At 33.4% G+C, this 16,474-nt stretch overlaps 1 protein-coding gene across 1 annotated transcript in view; it reads left to right on the plus strand.

The window, feature by feature from the left end:
* LOC149419675 (protein pegasus-like) overlaps positions 1-16,474 on the plus strand; it is a 40,099-nt gene that overhangs the window by 14,018 nt on the left and 9,607 nt on the right. The window lies entirely within an intron of this gene.

Raw genomic sequence — 16,474 nt, forward strand, 5'->3', positions numbered from 1 at the left:
ATGGAATTAAGTTATTCAAATTAGTTACATTTCTTCTTTTATGGGTCTTGGATTCGAAAGGTCTTATATAAACTAGCAACATTAGATACCTAACGTATAGATCACACTTCTAGAGGTTATTTCTTCAGTGGCGGCTTTTTCATTTTGTGTTAACAATGGAGTATTTAAATTGGAAAACGGAATTGCTATGCAGCGATTGAATCTTTAGAAAACAATTTTTTTCAATTAAATACCTTTTCTTTTTTAAATTTTAACTATAAAACATATTTTCTTCGTTATTTGATGAACAGCTATTGACAGGAAATTGAAGGAAATAAAATTTATAGGCTTCGAAAGAAGGTGAAAAAAAACTATTTACACCATGTGTTTGATTAGTGGCAATTTTTTTAAAAACGTAAATAGTTTCCAACTGCCGGGAGTCTGCGGTGTGAGTCTGAAGGAAGTGGAGAGGAGAAGAAGATGGGGTAGAGGAAGGTGGGGAAGTACTTGGCTGTTCAGATGTGGTCAACAAACACGTCTAAAGCCATTTTAAGCAACGTACAGATTCTGAATGGTGGTTGGTGAAAACGAAGGCGACACAACCCAAGGCCCAATTGTGTTTCCGCTTATACCGCGAAACTTTACGGGTTGATTATTTACGAATATCTAAGAAAAAAGACATACAAAATGAAATTTTTTACTTGTTTTGATGAGTTTATTTCAATGTAATTAAACTTATGTTCTTTTTTCATAAATTACGTCACTCAACCTGTAGCAGGAAAAAAAAAGCATAAAAATAAAATATTTTAAAATTTTTACGTACAAAATGCTCCAGAAAAAAGAATAATTTAAATAACTTCCAACTAATTTTTCTACCCGATACAAATTGTTGTTGACAACAATTTTATACGTTTTCATTAATATTATCGTTGATTTTAAGAATATCGATATTCCATTTTCGACGGCTTCATTAAAACAGAACGCAGAAAACCATATTAAGAGGATTAAACCTCGCAATGCATCTGCCCGATGATGGACTCTGTAACCTTGTCCAAAACGTTGGCTAAAGCAACATGCGCACAATAACCCAAATATGATCTAATCTCAATAATTTTTCAACCGATTATTTTATGATGTAGTCGAATAAAATAAACAGATACAACATTCGATTATATCTCCTTTCTTCTTTCCCTTTATCCAAAAATACGCTTTGGTAGGTAGGGCAACAAAATACTATGTTATTGTTGTGATTTCCTCAAACGATAAGCGACCACGTTCAGAATTGGTCTTTAAGCGGGAAAATACTGTTATTTTTATTCTCCACTGTGAGCCGAACCCAAGCTGGGTTCATTCCAAAACAACATATAGATATAGATTAATGTTTTTTTATTATGAGGGTGAGGTTACTTACCCTATTAGATTTACTACCCACGGATTTAATAAAAGGAAAATAATCTTACTTCTTACTTACCGTGGAAATCTCTACATAATATTTTCATGAAAATTATGGTTCCCGCCTTTTTCCTAAACACAGTCGATATCTTCTATCTATTTTCATAAAGTTAACTGATTTATCCGGCGTTTTTTCATCAAAACAGATCTAAACAGTGACCTTTCTCTTGAATTGAAGGTCAAGTGTGCAAAATTTCATCACTCTCGGAATTTTTTTTAATTTTTAATTTTTTGTATTAACTCTACACAGGAACCCTGAGGAAAATAATTTCTCTCGGGGCCAATGTCATCTTTGGGGATGCTGCGTGGTTTTTTTTTAAGGAAATGAAAGAGACTAAGTTCTGGGAAAGAAAATGTATGAGAGATGGGTAAAAATCTAGGGTTAAGTTGTTTCCAGTGACTGACATGAATCAGACTGAAAAGACGATGGGTCGAGAAAGTCCAATTGAAGAAATCGCGCCAAGACCTGAATACACCTCACCAATGGACTCGGGCACCCCTGCTAAGTCGCCAAACGTAGCGAACACTTCGGGTGACCTATGGCCAAGGTGTTGGTTATCCAATAAATGGTTCCCGGGACGGTGGTACTAAAACCCGCCACCCAAATGGTAATGTAGATTTGTATAAAAATCGAATCCACGGTGTTTAATGAAATTTTGCACACTTGACCTTCAAAACGAAAGGCCACTTGTCTTCATAAGATATTGTAAAACTCTGCCGGGGGTTTCAGCAAGTTCTAGAGTGTCCCAGCGTGGGTTTGTTTTTTAAACAAATCTACAGTTTCATTCCAAAAGAAATGAAATTTTACAAGTTTACCTTTTTTTCAAAAGCCGCTACTTTTAACGTGTTTTTAGCTAAGTGCTGATAGGCTGTCAATATGCTACTATACTTTTTGATAATGTTTATAATATATATTTACAATATTTTTTTTTTCATTACCGTAATTTGAAATCACTGTTTAAACGAAAAAGAGTTTTTTATATTTCAAAAGTGATGTGTTTATTTTTAATAATAAAATTTGAAAGCATATTTTGTCACCATTTGGTTAGTCATTTCAATGAATTATTCCAATGCGAATTAATTATTTTAATGCAAAGCAGAAGTACTCTGTCCTTCTGACAGAATATACCACAGGCCCGAGTTGTTAAGTAGCTCCTAGTCCCACCTACCGTATTTTCTAAAAATAGTAATATTTCATTATTTTAATAAACTTATTTTTCAAATGCGTATTACTGCGTAGTGCACACGCTTTTTCAATAAGCGTGTAAGGTAATTTTTTATCCTGTTGAAATGAATACAACGCAACTGCTAGTTTGTGATTTTAATAATAAGTTCCGTGGAAAATGCCTGTAATATTATTGTTGTTCACAACAAGTTACACAATGAAAAAATATTTATCCCTTTGATATTATTGTTTACAATGGGACATAATTTAATACATGGAATATTAAATAATACTGGAAAATTTTTTAAATTGATTAAAATCATGTAATTTTGTCTATTCACCTATATGATCATCCTCTCACAGCACATCGCAACTGTATGCATCTCACTCTAACATAGTTTCATGCATTCCCCTACCTAACCTATTACTCCAATACTTGTCCCTGTCTGACAGTGTGAATTACCTACATCAATGACATTTGCAAAATTTTATTAACACATGGCCAGTCTGTTAAGAAAACCTGTGCAGTGTACACGATATGTGTTCCCACAATGTGTAGCGATGGCCACACAGTATCCATTTATCGATCGAAAAGCCCAGGGGTATGTAAGAATAAATTATAACTGTACGCCACAGCTATCCCAATAGTTGTGACAAAGTCCACCATAAAACCACAAGCTGATTTGCATACAATATTGCGACTTCACGTAGAAAGTTTCAAAGTGATAAGGTTAATGTATATTTTGTGCGCACTTAACGAAACTTAAAATTACGTGAAACGTGCAGTACAGAAGCTTATGAAAGTCAACATAAAGAACACGGATGGGACCGGCAAAATAACGAACTTCTCATTTTTATTTTTGTGAAAATTAAAACATGCAAGTTACTTTTATCATATTTCAGTTTATTCAAACTAAAATATTACCTAATCCTCACCTCAGTTGGACAGGGTTCTAACATCACTTTACCTTGTTCTTAAATATGAAATGTCAAAGTTTGCAAAAACGATTTCAAATATTCTACTTACCGATTTCTGATTTGAAGATGAAAATTGTGTAAAGAATTTTAGTTTAATGTATTTTAAGAGAATTATTTTAATTATTACCATTTTAGAATAAATCTAATCGTGCTGATAGAACCATATACCACCACCTATGGCATAATAATTAACTGTTTATATTTTTAACTACATTTCCTTAATGCCATTTCAATATTGGGCCACGTTCTAATAAAATATTTTCCTTTAAAATATGTTAAGCCAAAATACTGTACCCAAGACTGAACCTCAAAATTAGAAAATGATAGTTTATGGGAAATCGTCTTCGCAAGCTTTGACACCTTAAAACATGGTAAGACGAAGTTAGAACCCTATCCAACTAAAGTGACGAATTAACTCTCAGAAACAAAAAAAATGAGCAAAATAAATAGTTTCACATTTACAGGTCATTTTTGAAAAAAAAAATCAGTTAGAACTATGTTTCACTGAGGTGACGTAATACTCAACTCTTTTTTTCTAGAGTCAGTGCAAAACATAAAAACGTCAGTGGAATCTTTTTTGTACTTTGCTTCTAAAATTCTCGACTCATGTTCTTAATACAAATAAAAATATTCTCCAAACACGATTCAAATTCGGAACGTTTTATAAAAAAACACCTGCTTTAAATTTATTCATGTGAGAAAAATATTCGAAAAAAATTGCAATTAAAGCAGAAAAGGTTTTGTCTGAAATCCTCGTATTTATTCGTGAAGAAAGTAAAGTTTCAAAATGAAATAACGATTTTGAATCAAGTGAAAGTCTAGATCTAAGTTAAATCATTTCAACAGAGCGTGAGTTATCAAAATGAATAAAGTTTTTGATTTTCAGCAAATTCAGCAAATGAAAATCAAATAGAAGTAATATTGAACAAGAATAGATCGAAAAATATTCGTAGATTATGAATTTAACGTTTACGAAAGCATTTTTGATTTAAAAATCGCCCTTATTCCGAGGGGTGAGAATTTCAGTTTCTTCTGAAAATAACATTTCTTAGTAATGAAATTGCGTTGGTAAAACGGATTTTGAAAGTTTAGGACCAAGTGGCTAAGAGTTTAACCCCATGTGGATCGCTTTGTTTGGTGACTTGGAAGGGGTAGTCGGGTTCACGGGATGAGGTTCGTCAGGTTTTGCGGCGGATACTTCTTTCCATTTACTGCGTGCCGGATCAAGAGGAGTAAGATTTTGACCTCTTCAGCCGGACTCCCTCGAATCATCGCCTTGCACCGCAGTTGGAGGGATGGATTCATACCTCCATCACTCTTGGACATACTGTATATTATAAATATACTATTTATTTATAAATTTAATTAAAAAATCATTTTAGTATATTCTAATATATATTTTATTAGTCAGTATTCTAATTTGACTTTCAATCATTTTATCACGAACGTAATACTAGAGCCGATACTGATTTTTATTTAGAGGTTATTTAAGGTCGTGAAGTGGTGATCATGGAACAAAAACATCATGAGATACCACTTAGTAATCATTGTTTACAAAAACTTGCTGATATCAGCGTATCACAATATCATTATGTAATCAGTATTATGCAAATTAAATATGTTAAATTCTGTAATTATTTCAGACTCGTAGTTTACAGGTAATCATTAGAAAATAACAGCATAAAATTATTAGGTTTAAAAGGTTACTCATAGATGGCACTGGTAACAATAAAGCTGTCGATAAGGAAGGAATTGATACTTAAAAATATAAAAATACGAAATAGCGTGCTGGTAGTTAATAATGATAATAATAACTTGGTAATTTAAATAACAATGATTCCATACCTCAACAACTAAATCGAAATGTGGTACCTAATAGTAGATAATAATTATTTTTTGTGACCACGAATAATTGTTGTATCCACCATCATGTAATTTGTGGGACACGGTTGTGGAGTTATCATTTCCGTTTGGTGTGCAATATCAATTGACTTGAAACAGTTTTTTTTATTACCCCATCTTTGTTGTTTGGCTTGATGTTTATACGCGGCAGCGTTGCATGAAAAATTAATTTTTTCTGTCCGCTACAGAAATGTGACCATTATAAGTAGGTACCTGGTTGACAAACATGTACCAAATATACCTACGTATTATTATTATTTGACGTAAATAAAATTAATTATTGTTTGCCCATCTATTCGCAAATAATGAAATTGATTATTAGAGTTTTCTTTTCCCTTAGTGCTCACGACCAGCATTCTGGAAAGGGCAAAGTATTAGTTTTTTCAAAATAGCTCAACAGGTACGTTTGCAGCAAAAGGTCAAAAAATGTATGAAATGATTTGTGATCGATAATATTCGTTTTGCTTTTTTATAAATGCGAAAGTAATTGCTTGGCGAACGGAATAATTTTTGTTATTAACACAGCTGGGGTATTTCAAACGGAAATAATAGTAATATCATTATACAATCTGAGTGACGCCTTCAAAAGGGCTAATCATTTTAATGAGAAGGCCTGAATATGCTATTACTGTAACAATTGATTTCATACAGTTTATTTTGCCCTTTTTGACGGCTGAATTTAATTATATATTTACTATTTGGGGATATCTTGTTATGCGGCATGACGTGGACGAAGCCAATGATCAATTAATAATATTTTGTTTTATGGATTTGTTTGATTTCGCCAGTTTAAATAAGGATTTAGCAAGTTTAAATAAGGATTTAGCTAGCTTAAATATGGATTTGTCAAGTTTAAATAAGACCTCTCTCTTTTAGACCTCTCTCATTTTCTCTAAGCAGGCCAATGAATTCTGTTTAAACGTAACAATATCAGAACGGAGCATTTCAATTACTCGCTTGTATTTAATCACTACGATAATGTATTTAATCACTCTTTTAACGGACTTACTAAACTTGACCGATTAAATAAAAAAAATTTAATGATAAACTTATGTTCATAAGACAAGGTTTTATGCATAACTTAAAGGATAACAAATAATTAACAAGTTTATCATTAAAAAAATAATAATATTTGACAAGTCAAAATATTTCAGCAACAAATGTAGATATAATATGTCTCGACGCCATCTAGTGGGAAATTTAGCACTAACAAAGCCTTTCCTACCAAAATAAAGTTGGTTGTTTACAGGTGAAAAAAAAAATAATAAGCGGTAATTGTTGATTGAGGTACTACTACATATTGAATTATATGGCGGGTTGGAAATAAGCGGTTCATAGCACCTGACCGGACTTCAGAAGGCACGGGTTCGATTCCCGTTGGCGGCATTTATTTTAACTCGGGAGATATTTTCAATTTGTATTGATATTTTAGGCGACTAATTATTGCTTATAATTATTTATATTCACAATGACTTTAGTTTGTCTTTTCAAAATAGCAAATGGCAGATTAGACTCCCTGGATTTAATGAACCTTATTACTTTGCATGTACCCACGCGTAAGACAAGATAGACTGTTCTCTGTTAAGTTTCAAACTCTGCTAATAATTATTTAGAAAATTCGCCTACTCAGGGGCTACACAGACTAGGCAATAGGTAGGTAAGTAGGTAGAGTTCAATCAATGTTCACCGCCACCACTCAGTGACCAAACTAAAAACAATATATTAGAATATTTGTAATTGATCCACAAATTTTTGAAGTGAAACTTCTTTAGGCGCGTAATGGATTTTCGGGGACGGAGTAAAACCGAGTCAGGATCGACACGAAAATGCGGGTACCCCCACCACCGCTCACCGTTCACTGTCCCTCTCTCACCATATGCGCTTGTTGAGGTGGGGGAGCCGCTCACGAACGTTTTGCTTTGAGTTACGAGCGAGATACGAGTTCGGTTTAGCAGGTCGGCCGGTAGCGCACTTGCGCGGCCACGCCCACCACGGCCAGTGAATCAGTTAGCAGCGTGCTCCCGCTGTGATAAGTTGTGTTCGCGTTTTGTGTTGCGTTTACATTTACATTTATAGTTGTAGTTCATTTAATTAATTCATTTAATTTTTGATGAAATGAAAATAGAGAGAGAGGAATACTAGAAGTTTCACTTCTGTCTTGCGTAGGCTTGACACACCCACTTTTTTTTTTTTGCTTGCATGCACACTTTATAGTTTTTATATCTTCCATAAAACACCCGATCGGGCATAGTAAATGTTTTTTGATTGCAAATTTACTTTACTACACTAATGTTAAGCTATGTTCTGTGTAATGATCAATTTAACATTATAAAGGTTTGTTAAATACTAACATGCTTAACAATAAACATTTCATATTAATTTTATTAAAATAAACAATGTTATTTAATATTGTTCCGCTACTATTTATTTACTGAACAACTATTACTTGAATGTACAACAATTATCAAAGATAACTAGTATTGCACTTGCTTCTATTGTCCGTATTCGGCCTATTGCTATGTAATATACACTAATTATTGTACTCCTCATCAGCTTATCTTAAACATTGTATACATGTAAAGGATTTTATAAGTAAATAATATTTAGATGAGACATGATGCGAAAAAATAGGTTCCACTTTTTTACCTCCAACTGACCTCCAACTCTCCCAACGCTCTTACTAAAACTACCGAATCCAGACTACGCGAACCGCTTATCGCGTTCTAATGGTGTAACAAGTTTCGTCGAGATATTAGTTCGCAGTAGCGCCTATAGCTCTATGCTTGTACCTAGATTAAATTAAGTTAGTAATAGATACGCAAATGTGGCGAATTTATTTAACTGCACGGAAGATAGGTACAAGACGGCTATATTAACATATCTTTTCAATTATTTGTATCTCCTACTTTTGTACACTTCTAGAGCTTGTATTAATTTTATGCTTTCTTTTATTATATTTCATGATTTTACGATCAAATGCCGCACTTAATAATTATTTTAAAAAAAAACCAATATATTTCTAGTATTTTCTTTTGATTATATTCATATTTATACCGGTTGTTAAACAAATCAATAAGAGAGTTTATTTTAAAAAATGACAAATTTCCTGTTCAAGGAAGAATTTTAAAAAGTTTGAAAAATTTCAGCAAAAGTATATAAAAGTTTGAACAATTTCAGCAGAAGTATATAAAATATTGAACAGTTCCAGCAGAAGTATTTAAAAGTTTGAACAATTTCAGCAGAAGTAGAGAAAAGTTTGAACTATTTAGAAAAATTAGTGAAAAGTTTACTTCGGGCACGCGTATATGTCCATAACACACTTCTATCGGTTTATCCTTCAGATACTTCAGATACAGTGGTAAATACTTTGTTCTGAAATATTGCGCCGGTGTTTATCTCTACTCTCTAAACAGCATAAAATAAAGTCGCTATCCGCTTCTGTCTGTTTGTGCGCTTAGTTCTTCTAAGCTTTGCAACGGATTTTGATAGGATTTTCAATTTCATATAGAAAATTTCTTCCGTAAGGTTTCTGTTTATAAAAAAAGCACGTTTTATTTATAAAAAAGTAGAGAAAAGTCAATGATTTTAATCAAGTTGTTAAAACAAATATTTTGGGGCGCTTACATTAGTAATGCTGGCTAAACATATGAGATACATCAAAATAATGTAACACAGAATTGTACATCATAGGAAGATCAATAGGAAAGTAAACAACGGTATATGTCTATCTAATAAGGATAAAGATAGTCCCCAATAACGTCGGGTACACGTCAGATAGTTTAAAATATTCTGTAAACTTTTGTCGTCCAGGAAAAACCGTTTTCTCTGCATTTTTAGCTAGGACAATATGTTGTATGTCATGTTTTTATTTATTTATATTATTTACGCTTGAGCAGATAATGCCTGGCGCAGTTTGTGCAGACAACATAAATCAAAGCAGAAAAAGCATGGCTTGATTCACCGCTGAAGTAGGAATTACATTTTCTCTGCTCAACACAAACGACAACAATATATTTTATGAAGAATGAAAGGCTGTATTTTCTATCGTTGCTGAGCACGTGATTTATTTTAATGATCTTTATTTATACTCTTTTACATGTCCGATGGTGCATAAACATCGGGTACGTAAAATGGATTCAACTATTTACACAAGGGTTATTCACAAGCATTGATTACATAGTAACTAAAAAAAACTAAAATCATAGAAATATATATATAAAAAAATATTTATCCGAAAATTTCAAAAATAATGTTTTGACGTAAAAAAATGTCAATATCATTTGTACATTCATAAGCTGAACTATGCGGGTGAGAAAATTGCGTGTTTGCTTTATAATTTGTTTATGAACGGTGACATCGATTTCGGTTCTCATGTAAAGTGTGTCGAGTAGGTACTCTAATAATACGAGTAAGTAGACTCGTTCTCAACAGTAGGGCTCCGAATTAAAAATAAATAAAATTAAACATAGTTGGCTTTCCTTTTTTCGATCCACAAGTGTACTTATTTTTAGATATCTTAACAAAAGGTGTAGTTTATTTGTTCTAAGGTAATGTATAACTTAAAATTCTTTCGACATTTTTCATGTGAATTTTATGGTGAGGTGACCAAATGACCGAGTTGTACGATATGTAAAATATTCGTTAAGTCTTTACGAGCATGCTTTGTATGTTAACCAAACTTTAGCACATAATTCAGCAGTAAAAATTATAAACCTATAAAAAATAGATATTTGAATATATATACAGGATTTTCCAATAAGAGGTGTTATTTTGAATAGCCCACTATTTCGGTAGATGTTACTTTGGAAGCTGTCATTTTTTTGACATTTGACAAGTAGAAACTACGCCATTAATGAAAATGGAACGATACACGCTTCAACAATGCAATGAAATTATTAAAATTCACTTGAGTGAATCAAATGCAAATCATCTTGAGTGATGAGGCCCATTTCCACCTCAGTGGCTTCGTCAAAAAGCAAAATTGTCGCATCTGGTGCTCGGAAAACCCAAGAGTTATTGTTGAAAAGCCTCTCTATTCTCAACGTGTTACTGTTTGGTGCGGTTTATGGTCCGGCGTAATCATTGGACCTTACTTTTTCAAAAATGAGGCTGAAGCAACAGTTACGGTGGATGGATTGCGCTATAGAGAGGAGATGATTAATGATTTTTAATGGCCGGAATTGGATGGTATTGATCTGGACAACGTTTAATTTCAACAAGACGGCGCTACGTGCCACACAAGCAACGAAACCATTGATCTTTTACGATTGAATATCAAAATAACACCTCTTATTGGAAAATTTTGTATAAGATTATAGGAGTAAAACTGCAAAAGAGTACCAACTGCTCCCAACCGTCTGGAGCCAGTGAAACTATGGCATCCACAATTGGGGTACGTTATGAGATAGGCTTAAGGTAATTGGGAAGGGAAATAGATGGGAAGAGGACGGTGATGAAGTACCTGGCTAAGCCATTTGAAGCAACGTTTCAATTTTGAATAGTGGTCCTACACCGAGGCGGTACTGAGAGAATCTTCCACTCTGGGACGTGTCGGAAATATTGAATTTGTGAAATAACTCAACTTAATCAAGTAAAATTTACTTGCGCATGCCGGGATTTAAAACCGCAACCTCCTGTTTACTAGTCGAGATCCTTTCCCCCCGACCACGGAGGACGTGTAATAACATAGTAAAATTTCTTCCATGCGTGATAATTACCATAGTTCAATTCTAGTACCTACGTGAAATTTAAGCCTGTGTGATTTCATAATGTAACCTAAATATTATATTATTATGTGTTTTGTATGATTTATTTATGACAGCACCATACTATTACTTGGAATCACGGTGGCTTTAGCCGCGCAATCATAATCCAATAGTCTCTCAATCCTTTTTTCTTTTCTTTTTTTGGGCTATAAAACGTGAGCCGATAGTCCACCCAATTTCAAACACAAAGGAATAACGGCTTCTAATTTTTGCTAAACAAAGGCTCTGCAAATGGATTTACGATCCTTTTATATAATGGACGGTTGCGGCTCTTAAAAGGCCACGTTTGATATCTGAAAAAGAGGAATGATTCAAAAGATGCCGCAATAATAGTTGCCAATTTATTTTATACTAGCTGTACCCCGCAACGCATTGAGCCTCAGTCTGTCTGTGTCGATAGAGAAAGAATAAGGCGTTTTGCCTTTACTTCCAACAGATGGCGCTGTTTTTAAACAAATACATGTTTCTACCTGTCACCGGTGACAGCTATATAAAAATACGCGCGTATTCGAATGCAACTTTGTGTCTACATTTGAAAGCAATCGGTGAAGAACGTTCGGAGTTTTAAGATTTTGAACAATCGAACATTTACATAGAAGATTAAGGATTCAGACACCTCATAGTTCGTCAAACCAGTCATTTTATGACATGGAGAACTTTAAGTCGTTGCAAGAATGCATGTAAGTTTCCTGAACATAAGAAACATATTGAAACTAAAACAAATGGAAACAATATATTATGAAGTTTGTTAATCCATTATAGATTACGGTTTAATTGCTTGGAGAGTAGCAACAATCTCAAATATGGAAATTAAATAGAAAGCTATATTGAAGATAAAACTTAAAATTGACCACATATTCAACATGTTTAATGTACTAGATATAAATAGTACCAAATATACATAAAAAGGCAAATTTAGTTATACACCACAAATACCAGGCAATAAAAGCATTCAACAATTTTAAAATCGACATAAAAAATAAGGGAAGCAAAAAACATTTCGCAAACAAAATTAAAATATGGATTACAGATCAAAAAATGTTAATTATGCTAAAAATAAACTTTAAAGATAATAGATAATATAAGGAATAATTATTATTCTGCAATAAGTGCACCTTACCGACATTCAGAAGGGTGCGAGTTCAATTATCGTCTGCCGATTTTTTTTTTTCATTTTAAATTTGTGTTTCAGGCTATAACTAAGGCTTAAAATAATTTGTTATCCTTTGTGCTTTGCATACAAACTTTGTCTTGTAAATATAAGTTTACATTGAATAAAAAAATATGCAAAGTAAACATTTTATACACAACCGGATCAACATTATTAGGTAGAACATACGTATTGCCTGGTTTGTTATAAATGCCTTTATCTATTAAGTTATATATTTTACGAAAAGTTGATAGAAAGTCTGTAATTATACAACAATACAATAAAAATATAATTAATTATGCCTCACTAACTTTCCACTGATGAATAGTTACTGTTAGTGGTAAGATGTACAATGTCATAGAGGTGTTTTCTTAAATTAATTTCTTTTTTAGTAACAAAATATGAAAATAAAGGGGGGGAGGAGGAGGAAACAGGATTAGGATTAAGAGGCAAAGGACGGGAATATAAAGTGGATTGAACTTCTAGTTTGAGTTATGTTGATTAGTGGGTTTTTGTTTTATGTCGCGTAAAATCGAGTTGAACATATTAATATGGTAATAATTTAAGTTAAATGAGTGTGTGGATCTGTAGATAAATGATTTTTGTTTGGAATTGATCTTGCAAAGAGGGAGATTAAAAGTAAGCGACTCTATGCTGTTGCGATTAGGAACGTGGAATAATAGGCGTTGAAGAAGATCAGGACTAGCAATTAAGTTATGTGTAATTATGTGGAATCTGCTATATTTCTTCGGCAAGTTAACGTCTATATATTACAGAACTTTTCAGAGTCTTCATTACTAATATGAGAACGGAAAGAGCGGAAATTAAAGTACATTAAAAATCAATTTTGATACTACGAACGTATGAGAAATACAGTATTTTGAATGTAGTATATCATTGAATTGTTTTCAGGAACGGATTATAAAACCCAGCATAGAAGATGCGTTAGTTATTATTTTATTTTCTTTATTTAAATTTGTTTAATTCAACTTAATTTCAATGCAGTTCATTTTGTTTGCATACTTATTTTATCACATAAAATTTTAAAATGGGGGCCTCGGCTCGGGAAAGGTGAGGCTCACATTACCAAATAATATTTTTTTTAAATACTTACTAAATGAACCAACTAAAAAAGTACACTGTTGATTTTCAGTATGGTTTCAGAAAGTGTTGCATTTAAAATAACTAAAATTAATTGATTACATAACAAGATTTCTTGAAATTTTGGACAAAAAATGCTAGAACCGTTTGCAATAGAGGAAATAATGTATGATTAATTTGTTTATACGAAGAAAAAAATGCTGCCTACTTGTGCATAAGTACAATAAGCAAAATAAATCATCAATAATGAAAAGTTTTGTTTAATTTAAAGCATACAATTGCAGTAACGGTATTATTTCGTTCTAAGAAGCCACCAAAAAACAAAAGAATTAAACGTATTTTACTTCGTACAATAAAGCTTATTACTTCGGAATCGATGGTAGAATAGGCGAAAAGCAAACCGATTTGAAATAGAGCTTTATTGTGGACGTGAGTTCAATAACATCCATAAAGCTTTCCCTATACAAAGCTCACGCGAGCTTTTCATGAAAAATACAAACTTTTCCCACCTTATATTGCTGTCGCTCGGGAAGATTGTAATTCCTTCACCTCAGAATTGAGGCGATTCCCTGTGAAACCTTTTGTTATGAGACGTATCTGCAGAGGCGGATTTGCCCTTAGGCCTATGTAGGCCCGGGCCTAGGGCGTCCAGATTTAGGGGCGGCCAATTGTGACAAAAAAGTCACAGATGATAACAAGAAATTAATTCCTAAGTACCTAAATTTTCTACGTACGAAATAGTGATATGCAAGAGCGTGTTCACACACAGCACACAGCGCGCCCCCACGCCCCGCAGCCGCCCTCGCCACACCTATCATGCTCCGTCGCTCGCCCGCTCGCGTATTTCCAATTCCTACCGTGATTCAGTTGCGCTAGTGACTGAACCGCGTTAGGTATTGTTAGCATAATAGCGTGTTCACACACCGAGCTATAACATATTATATTTTATATATATCGCCATACTTTCCAATTTGAAATGTACGGCGAGCGATATGCCGAAATACGCCATCCCACGCATATTATAGCTCTTTGTGAACACGCTCTTAATCACTTTACAAAAGCTATAATAAATAAATAAATCAGAGATTATAAAATAATACAATAATAAGATGTTATTTATGCCAATTATGAACTTTCCACTGATGATAGTGAATAATAAAGTGTGACATTATAAAGGTATTTTCTTTAAAAAATAAAAATATATATATTTTTAGTTAAAATCTATGAAAAAGGGGGGGGGGGTGGAGGAACGTAGGAATAGGATTAAGAGGCAAAGGATTTTTATTTCTTTTTAGCATTGTTCTAAAGTAGCCTACCGAGTTCGGATTTGTGATCGCTATGGTCAAAATAGATAAAGCATTGCAATTTGCAATAGCTCCGTGTTAAAATAAACGGCTGGCCAAGAAAATGTTTTAAATAATTACAATAATTGTTTTACGTAAATTTTTTTACCAACGTTTTAATTTGTATTTTAAGTTTAGTTATTATATTCGAATATGTACCTTAAGTTGATTTTTATGTAAAAGGGTGCTGATTTCTTTTATTTGTTTGGAGACTTAGTAATAACTTTTTATCCAGCCCGTATCTGGCAACCCTAATTGTAACTGTGAAACACTTAAATATTATTGTATGAGAATAAACCTGAAACTAGTTAAATAAATTAAACCTAAAACTGTTTTAAATGTTTTATTCAAATCCTTGAAACCTAAGAAAGTATTACAAACTAGCAGCTATTATAGTTAACTAAATTTCTGAATCGATTTCGATAAAAGTTGTCAATAAAGTAATAATGAATGTCCATAGTCTATATCAGGGGTCTCCAAACAACGGCCCGCCAATGTCATCAATCCGGCCTGCGACAATCGACAATTATACAGCAATTGAACTAGCGAATTTAGCAAGCGTTTTTTTTACATTAATTCCACACAGGAGGCTTTGAGGAAAATATTTTCCCTCACGACCTATGTCATCTTAGGTGATGCTGTGTGGAGGGTCTTTTTAAGGAAGGGAAGGATAGGAAGTTCTGAAAAGGAAAATGTATGAGGGGTGGGTGGGTAGGAATCTGGGGATTAGTGTGTCCAGGAGTGACATACGTATGAATACATCCCTTCAACTGCGGGGCAAGGCGATGGGTCAAGATAGTCCGGCTGGAAAGGTCAAAAGGCCTCCCTCACCCAGTCTCTCTCGATCCGGCCCGCCACGCAGCAGGTGGGCAGACGTATCCGCCGCCAAGACCTGGACAAATCTCACCTCATGAACCATGAATGATAATGGCAGGAAAATTAAAACGGTTTTGACCCTAGGAACTTACTGAAAAGTTTGGATACTCCTGGTCAATATGATAGGTACTGAGAAAGGGGCGGCTACATGGTCTGGGGCCTAGGGCGGCCAAGACTGCAAATCCGCCTCTGCGTATCTGACTTACTTTAATCAGTAATTCCTAAGATTATTTTGAGTGAAACATATACACAAATATTTTGCCTCCGAAGGTATTGTAATGCCATAGTCTCACTGGCTCCAGATGATTTGTAGCATTTGTGTTGTGACTCATCAGCATTCGTGCGCTACTCACTGATCAAAAACGCTGATATATCCTAAAACAAAAATCAAAAACGCTGATATAGCTGATATAAACTAAAAAATATATATATATTATAACACATGTTAGGATATCGTAACAATATATTCGTATTATATCAAAAATTAAATTTAAAAAATTTATTAAGAAACCTGTCAATTCATTAATTAAGGGCTTGAAATTTAGTTTTATACCAGATAATGAATACTTTGAAGAGATTCTTAATAAACTCGCAGTTTTTAATATTAGTCAATTTTTCCGTGTACGACTCAAAGTCGGTAAAGAAAACACATCTATTCTTTTATCTTTTCAGTGGTTCCCTGTAATACCATTGGTAGTCCCGTTTACTAACATAATATCACTTTAATGAAATAGTAACTTTACTCATAAACTGGTTGAATGAT

This window comes from Hesperophylax consimilis, chromosome 11 (assembly GCF_061612785.1).
Source record: "Hesperophylax consimilis isolate HC1 chromosome 11, BYU_Hcon_1.0, whole genome shotgun sequence".
Lineage (NCBI taxonomy): Eukaryota > Metazoa > Arthropoda > Insecta > Trichoptera > Limnephilidae > Hesperophylax > Hesperophylax consimilis.